General features: G+C 33.1%; 1 long non-coding RNA gene across 9 annotated transcripts; it reads right to left on the bottom strand.

The window, feature by feature from the left end:
* Positions 1-489: 489 nt before the first annotated feature.
* On the bottom strand, positions 490-15,536 carry LOC124365962. Of its 9 annotated transcripts, none has more exons than XR_006922767.1 (9): positions 14,842-15,536; positions 13,049-13,382; positions 11,229-11,576; positions 9,423-9,770; positions 7,616-7,963; positions 5,825-6,172; positions 4,016-4,366; positions 2,219-2,569; positions 490-756 (listed from the first exon to the last, which is right to left on the bottom strand). It is a non-coding gene; the product is annotated as an uncharacterized LOC124365962 (long non-coding RNA). The 9 variants fall into 9 exon arrangements; XR_006922766.1 differs by having other exon boundaries at positions 11,243-11,576; positions 13,035-13,382; XR_006922765.1 differs by having other exon boundaries at positions 9,437-9,770; positions 13,035-13,382.
* Between the last annotated feature and the right edge of the window lie 3,278 nt (positions 15,537-18,814).

Here is an 18,814-nt window from a genome sequence, read left to right on the forward strand (position 1 = left end):
CAAGGATAGAAGTTTCAAAATGGTGAAGCGTTGAAATTTTACTGAAGAACCTTTTAAAATTAAACAAATGTTACATTAATCGTGCTATCAGCAAGGGAATAGCAGTGAGCAAACTTCATGCTTTCACAAGGGAACTCGTTTGATGAATTATGCTATTCTAAGCTGTAATTGAAACGTTAAATTACTGCTAATAATAGTCCTGATACCTTTGAATTTTATATTAACCTATTTAAATTTTTGAGTGCTTCGCCTTTAATCTTTCCATCACGTTTCTCTAATACAGCGATACACCCGAAAATTCAAATGACGAGATGGTTATAATTTTTAACAACTGGAAAACAGCGCAGGAATGGAAGATATTCTCTCAATCTTACAAAAAGGTCTGGTATTTTTTCTTTGGTCATTTCTCACTAACAATGGCATCATTCTATTCACTTTTATGTACTGCTCGAAGTATATATACCTGGAATTGGAGAGCTCAGAGGTTAGTTGGTTGTGCCTGGGGCGTTATATTAGCTGAAAAGAAATTTCTGGAAGTGAAGGGGAATCCATGTATGCTTTTCACGTCCCCCAGAATGATCAATAATTGATCGAAATTATTGATTATAATGAGGAGCGGAGTAAGAGGGGCTAGGAGTACTGAAGTGGGTGTAGATCTGTAGAGTGGTGGGGCAACGAAACGATCCTGGTTGAGATTTGCGTACGGGTTGGCGGACGGTTCTGTTATCCTCCTCAATCCTAGTGTATCCAGTATTCCTATCAAAACCACACATTTATGTAATCACAACTGTTTCGTTACTAAAACTCTCCGTCCGTAACAGTTCAATTCAACGTCTGTTCCGAAACCTATTGTGATACAGTAACAGCGTTAAATAATTTCATATCAAAACAAACACCTTTTTCCCCGGTTTAATCCGCATCAAGGAATCGATTGCACAATAAAATTATTGAAAAAATTTGCTACATCGTAGAGAATGACCTGCATTTAAGAAATTAATGTTAATCCAAAACGCCTATTAACAAACATAATTCATATCAGCTTTAAGTATTATTACTATTTTCCTGAGAACTACGCCTAATTAGTAATATAAGTAGAAGAGCCTTATTACTTCCTAATTAGAGTCATTGTCATAAGAAAATAATAACTAAATTTTTAGGATGATATAGATAATTTATTAATTAAACTCACGCCCCTGATAGTCGTGTAGGCTCCTTTCTTCTTGCTGTAGTCACATGCAGCAGAGGAAGACGTGTTGCAGTAGGGAAGGTATTGCAAAGTATCAGACAGCATGTAGTTCACATCACCAACAATGCCAGACACCTGCGGATCAATAATAGTATTAGATATTATGGAGTTTCAACTGACAGAGAATAACTATTAGCAAATGTATTTGAGGAGCTGGGACCTTCTAAAATGTACAGGTCTGTAGTCAACATAATCAGGAAATGGAACTTTCTGTTAATGACGATAACTAACTAAACTCTCCTACTCGGTAGTATGAAGTATACTGTAGCATAAGACTTGCGTACGTCAGGGTCCTAAATGTGTTGTTTCCACCTACTATAAACACAAACAGGCAGAAACATCTACTGGCCGTGGTTTTCTGAGATGGTGAATTTCACAGTTATTATACAAATAAATGTAAAGAGGTAACAATTATTGTCATCACTTATACTGATACGAAACTATATTTTAATTCATAAATTTTTAAACCATTATTCAATCTTTGTAAATGTATAAAAGTTATATTATATGAAGTATTGAACAAAATTTTACCAATATTATGGTCTGTAGCTATACATATATTTTACACTTTCTCGTGAAACTGATTTAAATGTAAATGTATATTACATTTGAATGTAATCCCTGATATTAAACCTATTTCTAATAAAAAAAAAACAATTTTGTTAAACTATACTAGTTAGTGTTAGAGTTATTAATCTACTTTATTTTAGTAATTATATATAAATTGTATAATATTACCTATGCTGTTAGTACTAGTAGTTTTTTAAGTAACTAATAAATATTCTGATTTATTCGGATGATTCTTTGTTTCTCTTAATAAAAATCAACTTGTTCGAGTCCATTTATACAATAGGGGTGCAGGATAACTGAGGTCGGAATTTAAACTGTTACTTTTGGACGGAGAGTTTTGTTGAGTAAAAGATTTGTAACTTAGGCTATATGCGAAGCAAACATTCAAATTATCTATCTTACCTAAGAGTACCTACATCCGTTTTAGTCCTCGCACGACACGTCATGTTTGGTCATCCTGGCGTTGAAGGGCTCAGTGGTTGGTTGGTTCTTGTGCCTGGGGCGTTATATTAGCTGAAAAGAAATTTCTGGAAGTGAAGGGGAATCCATGTATGCTTTTCACGTCCCCCAGAATGATCAATAATTGATCGAAATTATTGATTATAATGAGGAGCGGAGTAAGAGGGGCTAGGAGTACTGAAGTGGGTGTAGATCTGTAGAGTGGTGGGGCAACGAAACGATCCTGGTTGAGATTTGCGTACGGGTTGGCGGACGGTTCTGTTATCCTCCTCAATCCTAGTGTATCCAGTATTCCTATCAAAACCACACATTTATGTAATCACAACTGTTTCGTTACTAAAACTCTCCGTCCGTAACAGTTCAATTCAACGTCTGTTCCGAAACCTATTGTGATACAGTAACAGCGTTAAATAATTTCATATCAAAACAAACACCTTTTTCCCCGGTTTAATCCGCATCAAGGAATCGATTGCACAATAAAATTATTGAAAAAATTTGCTACATCGTAGAGAATGACCTGCATTTAAGAAATGTTAATCCAAAACGCCTATTAACAAACATAATTCATATCAGCTTTAAGTATTATTACTATTTTCCTGAGAACTACGCCTAATTAGTAATATAAGTAGAAGAGCCTTATTACTTCCTAATTAGAGTCATTGTCATAAGAAAATAATAACTAAATTTTTAGGATGATATAGATAATTTATTAATTAAACTCACGCCCCTGATAGTCGTGTAGGCTCCTTTCTTCTTGCTGTAGTCACATGCAGCAGAGGAAGACGTGTTGCAGTAGGGAAGGTATTGCAAAGTATCAGACAGCATGTAGTTCACATCACCAACAATGCCAGACACCTGCGGATCAATAATAGTATTAGATATTATGGAGTTTCAACTGACAGAGAATAACTATTAGCAAATGTATTTGAGGAGCTGGGACCTTCTAAAATGTACAGGTCTGTAGTCAACATAATCAGGAAATGGAACTTTCTGTTAATGACGATAAACTAAAAACTCTCCTACTCGGTAGTATGAAGTATACTGTAGCATAAGACTTGCGTACGTCAGGGTCCTAAATGTGTTGTTTCCACCTACTATAAACACAAACAGGCAGAAACATCTACTGGCCGTGGTTTTCTGAGATGGTGAATTTCACAGTTATTATACAAATAAATGTAAAGAGGTAACAATTATTGTCATCACTTATACTGATACGAAACTATATTTTAATTCATAAATTTTTAAACCATTATTCAATCTTTGTAAATGTATAAAAGTTATATTATATGAAGTATTGAACAAAATTTTACCAATATTATGGTCTGTAGCTATACATATATTTTACACTTTCTCGTGAAACTGATTTAAATGTAAATGTATATTACATTTGAATGTAATCCCTGATAGTAAACCTAGTAAAAACAATTTTGTTAAACTATACTAGTTAGTGTTAGAGTTATTAATCTACTTTATTTTAGTAATTATATATAAATTGTATAATATTACCTATGCTGTTAGTACTAGTAGTTTTTTAAGTAACTAATAAATATTCTGATTTATTCGGATGATTCTTTGTTTCTCTTAATAAAAATCAACTTGTTCGAGTCCATTTATACAATAGGGGTGCAGGATAACTGAGGTCGGAATTTAAACTGTTACTTTTGGACGGAGAGTTTTGTTGAGTAAAAGATTTGTAACTTAGGCTATATGCGAAGCAAACATTCAAATTATCTATCTTACCTAAGAGTACCTACATCCGTTTTAGTCCTCGCACGACACGTCATGTTTGGTCATCCTGGCGTTGAAGGGCTCAGTGGTTGGTTGGTTCTTGTGCCTGGGGCGTTATATTAGCTGAAAAGAAATTTCTGGAAGTGAAGGGGAATCCATGTATGCTTTTCACGTCCCCCAGAATGATCAATAATTGATCGAAATTATTGATTATAATGAGGAGCGGAGTAAGAGGGGCTAGGAGTACTGAAGTGGGTGTAGATCTGTAGAGTGGTGGGGCAACGAAACGATCCTGGTTGAGATTTGCGTACGGGTTGGCGGACGGTTCTGTTATCCTCCTCAATCCTAGTGTATCCAGTATTCCTATCAAAACCACACATTTATGTAATCACAACTGTTTCGTTACTAAAACTCTCCGTCCGTAACAGTTCAATTCAACGTCTGTTCCGAAACCTATTGTGATACAGTAACAGCGTTAAATAATTTCATATCAAAACAAACACCTTTTTCCCCGGTTTAATCCGCATCAAGGAATCGATTGCACAATAAAATTATTGAAAAAATTTGCTACATCGTAGAGAATGACCTGCATTTAAGAAATGTTAATCCAAAACGCCTATTAACAAACATAATTCATATCAGCTTTAAGTATTATTACTATTTTCCTGAGAACTACGCCTAATTAGTAATATAAGTAGAAGAGCCTTATTACTTCCTAATTAGAGTCATTGTCATAAGAAAATAATAACTAAATTTTTAGGATGATATAGATAATTTATTAATTAAACTCACGCCCCTGATAGTCGTGTAGGCTCCTTTCTTCTTGCTGTAGTCACATGCAGCAGAGGAAGACGTGTTGCAGTAGGGAAGGTATTGCAAAGTATCAGACAGCATGTAGTTCACATCACCAACAATGCCAGACACCTGCGGATCAATAATAGTATTAGATATTATGGAGTTTCAACTGACAGAGAATAACTATTAGCAAATGTATTTGAGGAGCTGGGACCTTCTAAAATGTACAGGTCTGTAGTCAACATAATCAGGAAATGGAACTTTCTGTTAATGACGATAACTAAAGTTATATAAACTAAACTCTCCTACTCGGTAGTATGAAGTATACTGTAGCATAAGACTTGCGTACGTCAGGGTCCTAAATGTGTTGTTTCCACCTACTATAAACACAAACAGGCAGAAACATCTACTGGCCGTGGTTTTCTGAGATGGTGAATTTCACAGTTATTATACAAATAAATGTAAAGAGGTAACAATTATTGTCATCACTTATACTGATACGAAACTATATTTTAATTCATAAATTTTTAAACCATTATTCAATCTTTGTAAATGTATAAAAGTTATATTATATGAAGTATTGAACAAAATTTTACCAATATTATGGTCTGTAGCTATACATATATTTTACACTTTCTCGTGAAACTGATTTAAATGTAAATGTATATTACATTTGAATGTAATCCCTGATAGTAAACCTAGTAAAAACAATTTTGTTAAACTATACTAGTTAGTGTTAGAGTTATTAATCTACTTTATTTTAGTAATTATATATAAATTGTATAATATTACCTATGCTGTTAGTACTAGTAGTTTTTTAAGTAACTAATAAATATTCTGATTTATTCGGATGATTCTTTGTTTCTCTTAATAAAAATCAACTTGTTCGAGTCCATTTATACAATAGGGGTGCAGGATAACTGAGGTCGGAATTTAAACTGTTACTTTTGGACGGAGAGTTTTGTTGAGTAAAAGATTTGTAACTTAGGCTATATGCGAAGCAAACATTCAAATTATCTATCTTACCTAAGAGTACCTACATCCGTTTTAGTCCTCGCACGACACGTCATGTTTGGTCATCCTGGCGTTGAAGGGCTCAGTGGTTAGTTGGTTGTGCCTGGGGCGTTATATTAGCTGAAAAGAAATTTCTGGAAGTGAAGGGGAATCCATGTATGCTTTTCACGTCCCCCAGAATGATCAATAATTGATCGAAATTATTGATTATAATGAGGAGCGGAGTAAGAGGGGCTAGGAGTACTGAAGTGGGTGTAGATCTGTAGAGTGGTGGGGCAACGAAACGATCCTGGTTGAGATTTGCGTACGGGTTGGCGGACGGTTCTGTTATCCTCCTCAATCCTAGTGTATCCAGTATTCCTATCAAAACCACACATTTATGTAATCACAACTGTTTCGTTACTAAAACTCTCCGTCCGTAACAGTTCAATTCAACGTCTGTTCCGAAACCTATTGTGATACAGTAACAGCGTTAAATAATTTCATATCAAAACAAACACCTTTTTCCCCGGTTTAATCCGCATCAAGGAATCGATTGCACAATAAAATTATTGAAAAAATTTGCTACATCGTAGAGAATGACCTGCATTTAAGAAATGTTAATCCAAAACGCCTATTAACAAACATAATTCATATCAGCTTTAAGTATTATTACTATTTTCCTGAGAACTACGCCTAATTAGTAATATAAGTAGAAGAGCCTTATTACTTCCTAATTAGAGTCATTGTCATAATAAAATAATAACTAAATTTTTAGGATGATATAGATAATTTATTAATTAAACTCACGCCCCTGATAGTCGTGTAGGCTCCTTTCTTCTTGCTGTAGTCACATGCAGCAGAGGAAGACGTGTTGCAGTAGGGAAGGTATTGCAAAGTATCAGACAGCATGTAGTTCACATCACCAACAATGCCAGACACCTGCGGATCAATAATAGTATTAGATATTATGGAGTTTCAACTGACAGAGAATAACTATTAGCAAATGTATTTGAGGAGCTGGGACCTTCTAAAATGTACAGGTCTGTAGTCAACATAATCAGGAAATGGAACTTTCTGTTAATGACGATAACTAAACTCTCCTACTCGGTAGTATGAAGTATACTGTAGCATAAGACTTGCGTACGTCAGGGTCCTAAATGTGTTGTTTCCACCTACTATAAACACAAACAGGCAGAAACATCTACTGGCCGTGGTTTTCTGAGATGGTGAATTTCACAGTTATTATACAAATAAATGTAAAGAGGTAACAAATATTGTCATCACTTATACTGATACGAAACTATATTTTAATTCATAAATTTTTAAACCATTATTCAATCTTTGTAAATGTATAAAAGTTATATTATATGAAGTATTGAACAAAATTTTACCAATATTATGGTCTGTAGCTATACATATATTTTACACTTTCTCGTGAAACTGATTTAAATGTAAATGTATATTACATTTGAATGTAATCCCTGATAGTAAACCTAGTAAAAACAATTTTGTTAAACTATACTAGTTAGTGTTAGAGTTATTAATCTACTTTATTTTAGTAATTATATATAAATTGTATAATATTACCTATGCTGTTAGTACTAGTAGTTTTTTAAGTAACTAATAAATATTCTGATTTATTCGGATGATTCTTTGTTTCTCTTAATAAAAATCAACTTGTTCGAGTCCATTTATACAATAGGGGTGCAGGATAACTGAGGTCGGAATTTAAACTGTTACTTTTGGACGGAGAGTTTTGTTGAGTAAAAGATTTGTAACTTAGGCTATATGCGAAGCAAACATTCAAATTATCTATCTTACCTAAGAGTACCTACATCCGTTTTAGTCCTCGCACGACACGTCATGTTTGGTCATCCTGGCGTTGAAGGGCTCAGTGGTTAGTTGGTTGTGCCTGGGGCGTTATATTAGCTGAAAAGAAATTTCTGGAAGTGAAGGGGAATCCATGTATGCTTTTCACGTCCCCCAGAATGATCAATAATTGATCGAAATTATTGATTATAATGAGGAGCGGAGTAAGAGGGGCTAGGAGTACTGAAGTGGGTGTAGATCTGTAGAGTGGTGGGGCAACGAAACGATCCTGGTTGAGATTTGCGTACGGGTTGGCGGACGGTTCTGTTATCCTCCTCAATCCTAGTGTATCCAGTATTCCTATCAAAACCACACATTTATGTAATCACAACTGTTTCGTTACTAAAACTCTCCGTCCGTAACAGTTCAATTCAACGTCTGTTCCGAAACCTATTGTGATACAGTAACAGCGTTAAATAATTTCATATCAAAACAAACACCTTTTTTCCCCGGTTTAATCCGCATCAAGGAATCGATTGCACAATAAAATTATTGAAAAAATTTGCTACATCGTAGAGAATGACCTGCATTTAAGAAATGTTAATCCAAAACGCCTATTAACAAACATAATTCATATCAGCTTTAAGTATTATTACTATTTTCCTGAGAACTACGCCTAATTAGTAATATAAGTAGAAGAGCCTTATTACTTCCTAATTAGAGTCATTGTCATAATAAAATAATAACTAAATTTTTAGGATGATATAGATAATTTATTAATTAAACTCACGCCCCTGATAGTCGTGTAGGCTCCTTTCTTCTTGCTGTAGTCACATGCAGCAGAGGAAGACGTGTTGCAGTAGGGAAGGTATTGCAAAGTATCAGACAGCATGTAGTTCACATCACCAACAATGCCAGACACCTGCGGATCAATAATAGTATTAGATATTATGGAGTTTCAACTGACAGAGAATAACTATTAGCAAATGTATTTGAGGAGCTGGGACCTTCTAAAATGTACAGGTCTGTAGTCAACATAATCAGGAAATGGAACTTTCTGTTAATGACGATAACTAAAGTTATATAAACTAAACTCTCCTACTCGGTAGTATGAAGTATACTGTAGCATAAGACTTGCGTACGTCAGGGTCCTAAATGTGTTGTTTCCACCTACTATAAATACAAACAGGCAGAAACATCTACTGGCCGTGGTTTTCTGAGATGGTGAATTTCACAGTTATTATACAAATAAATGTAAAGAGGTAACAAATATTGTCATCACTTATACTGATACGAAACTATATTTTAATTCATTAATTTTTAAACCATTATTCAATCTTTGTAAATGTATAAAAGTTATATTATATGAAGTATTGAACAAAATTTTACCAATATTATGGTCTGTAGCTATACATATATTTTACACTTTCTCGTGAAACTGATTTAAATGTAAATGTATATTACATTTGAATGTAATCCCTGATAGTAAACCTAGTAAAAACAATTTTGTTAAACTATACTAGTTAGTGTTAGAGTTATTAATCTACTTTATTTTAGTAATTATATATAAATTGTATAATATTACCTATGCTGCTAGTACTAGTAGTTTTTTAAGTAACTAATAAATATTCTGATTTATTCGGATGATTCTTTGTTTCTCTTAATAAAAATCAACTTGTTCGAGTCCATTTATACAATAGGGGTGCAGGATAACTAAGGTCGGAATTTAAACTGTTACTTTTGGACGGAGAGTTTTGTTGAGTAAAAGATTTGTAACTTAGGCTATATGCGAAGCAAACATTCAAATTATCTATCTTACCTAAGAGTACCTACATCCGTTTTAGTCCTCGCACGACACGTCATGTTTGGTCATCCTGGCGTTGAAGGGCTCAGTGGTTAGTTGGTTGTGCCTGGGGCGTTATATTAGCTGAAAAGAAATTTCTGGAAGTGAAGGGGAATCCATGTATGCTTTTCACGTCCCCCAGAATGATCAATAATTGATCGAAATTATTGATTATAATGAGGAGCGGAGTAAGAGGGGCTAGGAGTACTGAAGTGGGTGTAGATCTGTAGAGTGGTGGGGCAACGAAACGATCCTGGTTGAGATTTGCGTACGGGTTGGCGGACGGTTCTGTTATCCTCCTCAATCCTAGTGTATCCAGTATTCCTATCAAAACCACACATTTATGTAATCACAACTGTTTCGTTACTAAAACTCTCCGTCCGTAACAGTTCAATTCAACGTCTGTTCCGAAACCTATTGTGATACAGTAACAGCGTTAAATAATTTCATATCAAAACAAACACCTTTTTCCCCGGTTTAATCCGCATCAAGGAATCGATTGCACAATAAAATTATTGAAAAAATTTGCTACATCGTAGAGAATGACCTGCATTTAAGAAATGTTAATCCAAAACGCCTATTAACAAACATAATTCATATCAGCTTTAAGTATTATTACTATTTTCCTGAGAACTACGCCTAATTAGTAATATAAGTAGAAGAGCCTTATTACTTCCTAATTAGAGTCATTGTCATAATAAAATAATAACTAAATTTTTAGGATGATATAGATAATTTATTAATTAAACTCACGCCCCTGATAGTCGTGTAGGCTCCTTTCTTCTTGCTGTAGTCACATGCAGCAGAGGAAGACGTGTTGCAGTAGGGAAGGTATTGCAAAGTATCAGACAGCATGTAGTTCACATCACCAACAATGCCAGACACCTGCGGATCAATAATAGTATTAGATATTATGGAGTTTCAACTGACAGAGAATAACTATTAGCAAATGTATTTGAGGAGCTGGGACCTTCTAAAATGTACAGGTCTGTAGTCAACATAATCAGGAAATGGAACTTTCTGTTAATGACGATAACTAAAGTTATATAAACTAAACTCTCCTACTCGGTAGTATGAAGTATACTGTAGCATAAGACTTGCGTACGTCAGGGTCCTAAATGTGTTGTTTCCACCTACTATAAATACAAACAGGCAGAAACATCTACTGGCCGTGGTTTTCTGAGATGGTGAATTTCACAGTTATTATACAAATAAATGTAAAGAGGTAACAAATATTGTCATCACTTATACTGATACGAAACTATATTTTAATTCATTAATTTTTAAACCATTATTCAATCTTTGTAAATGTATAAAAGTTATATTATATGAAGTATTGAACAAAATTTTACCAATATTATGGTCTGTAGCTATACATATATTTTACACTTTCTCGTGAAACTGATTTAAATGTAAATGTATATTACATTTGAATGTAATCCCTGATAGTAAACCTAGTAAAAACAATTTTGTTAAACTATACTAGTTAGTGTTAGAGTTATTAATCTACTTTATTTTAGTAATTATATATAAATTGTATAATATTACCTATGCTGCTAGTACTAGTAGTTTTTTAAGTAACTAATAAATATTCTGATTTATTCGGATGATTCTTTGTTTCTCTTAATAAAAATCAACTTGTTCGAGTCCATTTATACAATAGGGGTGCAGGATAACTAAGGTCGGAATTTAAACTGTTACTTTTGGACGGAGAGTTTTGTTGAGTAAAAGATTTGTAACTTAGGCTATATGCGAAGCAAACATTCAAATTATCTATCTTACCTAAGAGTACCTACATCCGTTTTAGTCCTCGCACGACACGTCATGTTTGGTCATCCTGGCGTTGAAGGGCTCAGTGGTTAGTTGGTTGTGCCTGGGGCGTTATATTAGCTGAAAAGAAATTTCTGGAAGTGAAGGGGAATCCATGTATGCTTTTCACGTCCCCCAGAATGATCAATAATTAATCGAAATTATTGATTATAATGAGGAGCGGAGTAAGAGGGGCTAGGAGTACTGAAGTGGGTGTAGATCTGTAGAGTGGTGGGGCAACGAAACGATCCTGGTTGAGATTTGCGTACGGGTTGGCGGACGGTTCTGTTATCCTCCTCAATCCTAGTGTATCCAGTATTCCTATCAAAACCACACATTTATGTAATCACAACTGTTTCGTTACTAAAACTCTCCGTCCGTAACAGTTCAATTCAACGTCTGTTCCGAAACCTATTGTGATACAGTAACAGCGTTAAATAATTTCATATCAAAACAAACACCTTTTTCCCCGGTTTAATCCGCATCAAGGAATCGATTGCACAATAAAATTATTGAAAAAATTTGCTACATCGTAGAGAATGACCTGCATTTAAGAAATGTTAATCCAAAACGCCTATTAACAAACATAATTCATATCAGCTTTAAGTATTATTACTATTTTCCTGAGAACTACGCCTAATTAGTAATATAAGTAGAAGAGCCTTATTACTTCCTAATTAGAGTCATTGTCATAATAAAATAATAACTAAATTTTTAGGATGATATAGATAATTTATTAATTAAACTCACGCCCCTGATAGTCGTGTAGGCTCCTTTCTTCTTGCTGTAGTCACATGCAGCAGAGGAAGACGTGTTGCAGTAGGGAAGGTATTGCAAAGTATCAGACAGCATGTAGTTCACATCACCAACAATGCCAGACACCTGCGGATCAATAATAGTATTAGATATTATGGAGTTTCAACTGACAGAGAATAACTATTAGCAAATGTATTTGAGGAGCTGGGACCTTCTAAAATGTACAGGTCTGTAGTCAACATAATCAGGAAATGGAACTTTCTGTTAATGACGATAACTAAAGTTATATAAACTAAACTCTCCTACTCGGTAGTATGAAGTATACTGTAGCATAAGACTTGCGTACGTCAGGGTCCTAAATGTGTTGTTTCCACCTACTATAAATACAAACAGGCAGAAACATCTACTGGCCGTGGTTTTCTGAGATGGTGAATTTCACAGTTATTATACAAATAAATGTAAAGAGGTAACAAATATTGTCATCACTTATACTGATACGAAACTATATTTTAATTCATTAATTTTTAAACCATTATTCAATCTTTGTAAATGTATAAAAGTTATATTATATGAAGTATTGAACAAAATTTTACCAATATTATGGTCTGTAGCTATACATATATTTTACACTTTCTCGTGAAACTGATTTAAATGTAAATGTATATTACATTTGAATGTAATCCCTGATAGTAAACCTAGTAAAAACAATTTTGTTAAACTATACTAGTTAGTGTTAGAGTTATTAATCTACTTTATTTTAGTAATTATATATAAATTGTATAATATTACCTATGCTGCTAGTACTAGTAGTTTTTTAAGTAACTAATAAATATTCTGATTTATTCGGATGATTCTTTGTTTCTCTTAATAAAAATCAACTTGTTCGAGTCCATTTATACAATAGGGGTGCAGGATAACTAAGGTCGGAATTTAAACTGTTACTTTTGGACGGAGAGTTTTGTTGAGTAAAAGATTTGTAACTTAGGCTATATGCGAAGCAAACATTCAAATTATCTATCTTACCTAAGAGTACCTACATCCGTTTTAGTCCTCGCACGACACGTCATGTTTGGTCATCCTGGCGTTGAAGGGCTCAGTGGTTAGTTGGTTGTGCCTGGGGCGTTATATTAGCTGAAAAGAAATTTCTGGAAGTGAAGGGGAATCCATGTATGCTTTTCACGTCCCCCAGAATGATCAATAATTAATCGAAATTATTGATTATAATGAGGAGCGGAGTAAGAGGGGCTAGGAGTACTGAAGTGGGTGTAGATCTGTAGAGTGGTGGGGCAACGAAACGATCCTGGTTGAGATTTGCGTACGGGTTGGCGGACGGTTCTGTTATCCTCCTCAATCCTAGTGTATCCAGTATTCCTATCAAAACCACACATTTATGTAATCACAACTGTTTCGTTACTAAAACTCTCCGTCCGTAACAGTTCAATTCAACGTCTGTTCCGAAACCTATTGTGATACAGTAACAGCGTTAAATAATTTCATATCAAAACAAACACCTTTTTCCCCGGTTTAATCCGCATCAAGGAATCGATTGCACAATAAAATTATTGAAAAAATTTGCTACATCGTAGAGAATGACCTGCATTTAAGAAATGTTAATCCAAAACGCCTATTAACAAACATAATTCATATCAGCTTTAAGTATTATTACTATTTTCCTGAGAACTACGCCTAATTAGTAATATAAGTAGAAGAGCCTTATTACTTCCTAATTAGAGTCATTGTCATAATAAAATAATAACTAAATTTTTAGGATGATATAGATAATTTATTAATTAAACTCACGCCCCTGATAGTCGTGTAGGCTCCTTTCTTCTTGCTGTAGTCACATGCAGCAGAGGAAGACGTGTTGCAGTAGGGAAGGTATTGCAAAGTATCAGACAGCATGTAGTTCACATCACCAACAATGCCAGACACCTGCGGATCAATAATAGTATTAGATATTATGGAGTTTCAACTGACAGAGAATAACTATTAGCAAATGTATTTGAGGAGCTGGGACCTTCTAAAATGTACAGGTCTGTAGTCAACATAATCAGGAAATGGAACTTTCTGTTAATGACGATAACTAAAGTTATATAAACTAAACTCTCCTACTCGGTAGTATGAAGTATACTGTAGCATAAGACTTGCGTACGTCAGGGTCCTAAATGTGTTGTTTCCACCTACTATAAATACAAACAGGCAGAAACATCTACTGGCCGTGGTTTTCTGAGATGGTGAATTTCACAGTTATTATACAAATAAATGTAAAGAGGTAACAAATATTGTCATCACTTATACTGATACGAAACTATATTTTAATTCATTAATTTTTTAAACCATTATTCAATCTTTGTAAATGTATAAAAGTTATATTATATGAAGTATTGAACAAAATTTTACCAATATTATGGTCTGTAGCTATACATATATTTTACACTTTCTCGTGAAACTGATTTAAATGTAAATGTATATTACATTTGAATGTAATCCCTGATAGTAAACCTAGTAAAAACAATTTTGTTAAACTATACTAGTTAGTGTTAGAGTTATTAATCTACTTTATTTTAGTAATTATATATAAATTGTATAATATTACCTATGCTGCTAGTACTAGTAGTTTTTTAAGTAACTAATAAATATTCTGATTTATTCGGATGATTCTTTGTTTCTCTTAATAAAAATCAACTTGTTCGAGTCCATTTATACAATAGGGGTGCAGGATAACTGAGGTCGGAATTTAAACTGTTACTTTTGGACGGAGAGTTTTGTTGAGTAAAAGATTTGTAACTTAGGCTATATGCGAAGCAAACATTCAAATTATCTATCTTACCTAAGAGTACCTACATCCGTTTTAGTCCTCGCACGACACGTCATGTTTGGTCATCCTGGCGTTGAAGGGCTCAGTGGTTAGTTGGTTGTGCCTGGGGCGTTATATTAGCTGAAAAGAAATTTCTGGAAGTGAAGGGGAATCCATGTATGCTTTTCACGTCCCCCAGAATGATCAATAATTGATCGAAATTATTGATTATAATGAGGAGCGGAGTAAGAGGGGCTAGGAGTACTGAAGTGGGTGTAGATCTGTAGAGTGGTGGGGCAACGAAACGATCCTGGTTGAGATTTGCGTACGGGTTGGCGGACGGTTCTGTTATCCTCCTCAATCCTAGTGTATCCAGTATTCCTATCAAAACCACACATTTATGTAATCACAACTGTTTCGTTACTAAAACTCTCCGTCCGTAACAGTTCAATTCAACGTCTGTTCCGAAACCTATTGTGATACAGTAACAGCGTTAAATAATTTCATATCAAAACAAACACCTTTTTCCCCGGTTTAATCCGCATCAAGGAATCGATTGCACAATAAAATTATTGAAAAAATTTGCTACATCGTAGAGAATGACCTGCATTTAAGAAATGTTAATCCAAAACGCCTATTAACAAACATAATTCATATCAGCTTTAAGTATTATTACTATTTTCCTGAGAACTACGCCTAATTAGTAATATAAGTAGAAGAGCCTTATTACTTCCTAATTAGAGTCATTGTCATAAGAAAATAATAACTAAATTTTTAGGATGATATAGATAATTTATTAATTAAACTCACGCCCCTGATAGTCGTGTAGGCTCCTTTCTTCTTGCTGTAGTCACATGCAGCAGAGGAAGACGTGTTGCAGTAGGGAAGGTATTGCAAAGTATCAGACAGCATGTAGTTCACATCACCAACAATGCCAGACACCTGCGGATCAATAATAGTATTAGATATTATGGAGTTTCAACTGACAGAGAATAACTATTAGCAAATGTATTTGAGGAGCTGGGACCTTCTAAAATGTACAGGTCTGTAGTCAACATAATCAGGAAATGGAACTTTCTGTTAATGACGATACTTAAACTCTCCTACTCATAAGTATAATATATACTGTAACATAAGACTTTGGCGTACGTCAGCGTCCTAAATGTGTTGGTTTTTTACTAACTAGTAACACAAACGGAGAGAATGATTTGAATGTAAATGTATATTACATTTGAATGTAATCCCGGATAGTAAATTTAGTTTTAAGAAAGAAAAAGAAGTTTGTTAAACTATACTAGTTAGTGTTTTAAATATTAACCTACTTTAATATTGTTAATCATGTTGGAATGATATAATATTACCTAGTATGTTAGTATGTTCTATTTATTAAGTAACTAATAAACATTCTAATTTTTTTAGATGATTCTTTCTTTCTAAGGTCTTAACACTGTTCTTATGAAAATACCTTAAATTGCGATGGTAAATTCAGGATTAAAATATGAAATACACTGATTAATACCCGATCAAGGCTTCTTCTTTCTTGTAGTTGCTCCTTATTCTGGTTGATTTTCACGATTCATAATAATAATTTATCCTATAGATGTTATACTATTACCATAGAAATAGTATCAACAATACCCGTGCTTGAGACACAAATAAACTGTAATTGTAAATCACTTTAGCTGTTAGTGCTCTTGTTAGTATTTTTAATGTTTAAAAATCAGTTTTTACCTAATATTTATTGACTTTAAAGAAGATGTTGGGACACTCTGAAAGCAACTAACAAATATTTTAAAGCATATATTATTGAACCTTTATTTTACATATTTAAACTTCCAATTTAATTTTGTCTTTCTTTTTAGTTATATCGTTACAGAAAGTTATGTAATTTTTGTACTTATTAATTATAAAATAATATTTTTAGTTGAGTTAATAAAACGCGAATTCAATGTTCTTATAAATTTATTTATTTACATATAGGAAACAAACATGCATGTGACACTTTAGATACTTAATCAAAAAAACCTGATTATGAATCTAACGCCAATAAACACTCACACAATATTATGTATTAATTTCACGATAAGCACATTTGTTAATTAATATTACTAGATGTCACAATTTTAAATAGACAAGACTTTAAAAGTTGGTTGAAGTAATTCTTATTAATTTACACAAAATATTTTATTTTTTCACGTTAAATTCTTATGTTCCATACTATGAAAACTATCTTACAAAACATATACTCTTTAGGATCTCTATCAAGTTCTATTACGTAGCAGTATTGCAGGTTTGCCAATATAAAACCGCAAATAAAGGGAAAAAAACGTCAATATTTTATTTTATTCATTCGTAAAAACTACTAAAACTAATTAGTTTATAATTTTATTTCGAGAAATTTAAGAGGCAGAATTTGTACGAAACTGAGATAAAGAGTCAACATTTAATATCAAATGTGAAACCATCCAGAGAGACACTGCAGAAGCGTTACTTTATACCTGAACGATTTCAGAAGCACAAATCTTCCCTAATTTGATTATGACGTGAAATATGATACAGCGTAAAATTCAAAATCTACACATTATAAATCAAATAGTCACCACATTATTGATGAATATTTAATTCTATAATTAAAATAGTAAATCTGATACTTATTATGTTATTAACTCCACCTATAGGTTTATCTATATATATTATTTTGAAAGTAACTAAAACCCTTTTAAAAATCTTTTTATTACATACACGCGTTTCGGTTTTTAACCATCATCAGTGTACATTAACCTCTAAATAAATAAATAATAAACAATTACATATACACAAGTAGACCTTTTAAACATATGTTAAATTTAAATGACACATTTGTAATTTTCTTATTAGTAATCTGTATTTAATATTTTAATTTTTTTCAAAAATTGGATTTGTTTTATTTTTTAGATTACTATTTAAAATGTTATGACGATCTTTATTATAATTTAGATAGATATGTAATTCTTCTTTTGTGTTTAACTTCTCTCCTTTCCTTTCGATATCTAACATTTCCATGTTCTTTTCAATATTTGTGTAGTTATGGTCAGTCTCCAATAAGTGTTCAGCAAAATTTGATTTTATTGTAGACATGTTATTTGTTTTCAAAGCTTGTATGTGTTCTTTAAATCTTTTATTAAATTATTATTTATTATTATTAATAATAATAATAGTAATAATAATAATACTAATACTTATTGTCTATTATTTACCTCTATTGCTATGAATACTTCAAACTTATTGTCATATTAATATATTAAATTTAAGCTACATGCAATCAATGAACCATAAACTTACAGCAACTAAAAATAAAAGCTTAACCCTATTCAATAAACTAAAGATAGTCATTTTTTAATTACACATACTTTTAAAAATTTTCATTCTTTAGTAAAAGTTTTCTGGTACGTGTTGTAACTTCTGTAGTCTAACGGGCAAACAATGTCTTCGAATTCTCTCCCTCATATCATCTCGAGTTGTTGGTTCATTTCATCACTTGATCTTAGAGAAATTTCCAGAGATATAAATTCATCATAGTCAAGCTTACTCACAAGTTCTGTGTTTTACTCTAATTTTAATATCTTAAAAATGTAAGGTTAAATTTTGAATTTAATTTGGATCAGCAGTTTTGGACTTATGTTTTGGAAAAATTGATACTCTCAATACATTTTAAGTTGAAATTGACTGAAGATTTTAATATCAGCGTTATGGATTGCACCGACCCTCTTCAAACCATTGGATCCGTGGTAGCCTTTCGTTCTTAGGTCTAAAGTGGTCCGTGAACTCGCCGAGTCGAATGACATCGACTTCGAGCATAGCTAAGGTCGCCACTGTAACGAGAGATGAATTTTGTGTATTCTAAATTGCTTTCGTATCTCCACAAACTTATAGTAGGATAATGTTAATTAGCAAATAAATAGTTCAAGACCTTCAAGACCTAATTATAAAGTATAACCGACTACAGTGTAGGCCAGGTCAAACCTGC

Source organism: Homalodisca vitripennis, chromosome 7, assembly GCF_021130785.1.
Source record: "Homalodisca vitripennis isolate AUS2020 chromosome 7, UT_GWSS_2.1, whole genome shotgun sequence".
NCBI lineage: Eukaryota > Metazoa > Arthropoda > Insecta > Hemiptera > Cicadellidae > Homalodisca > Homalodisca vitripennis.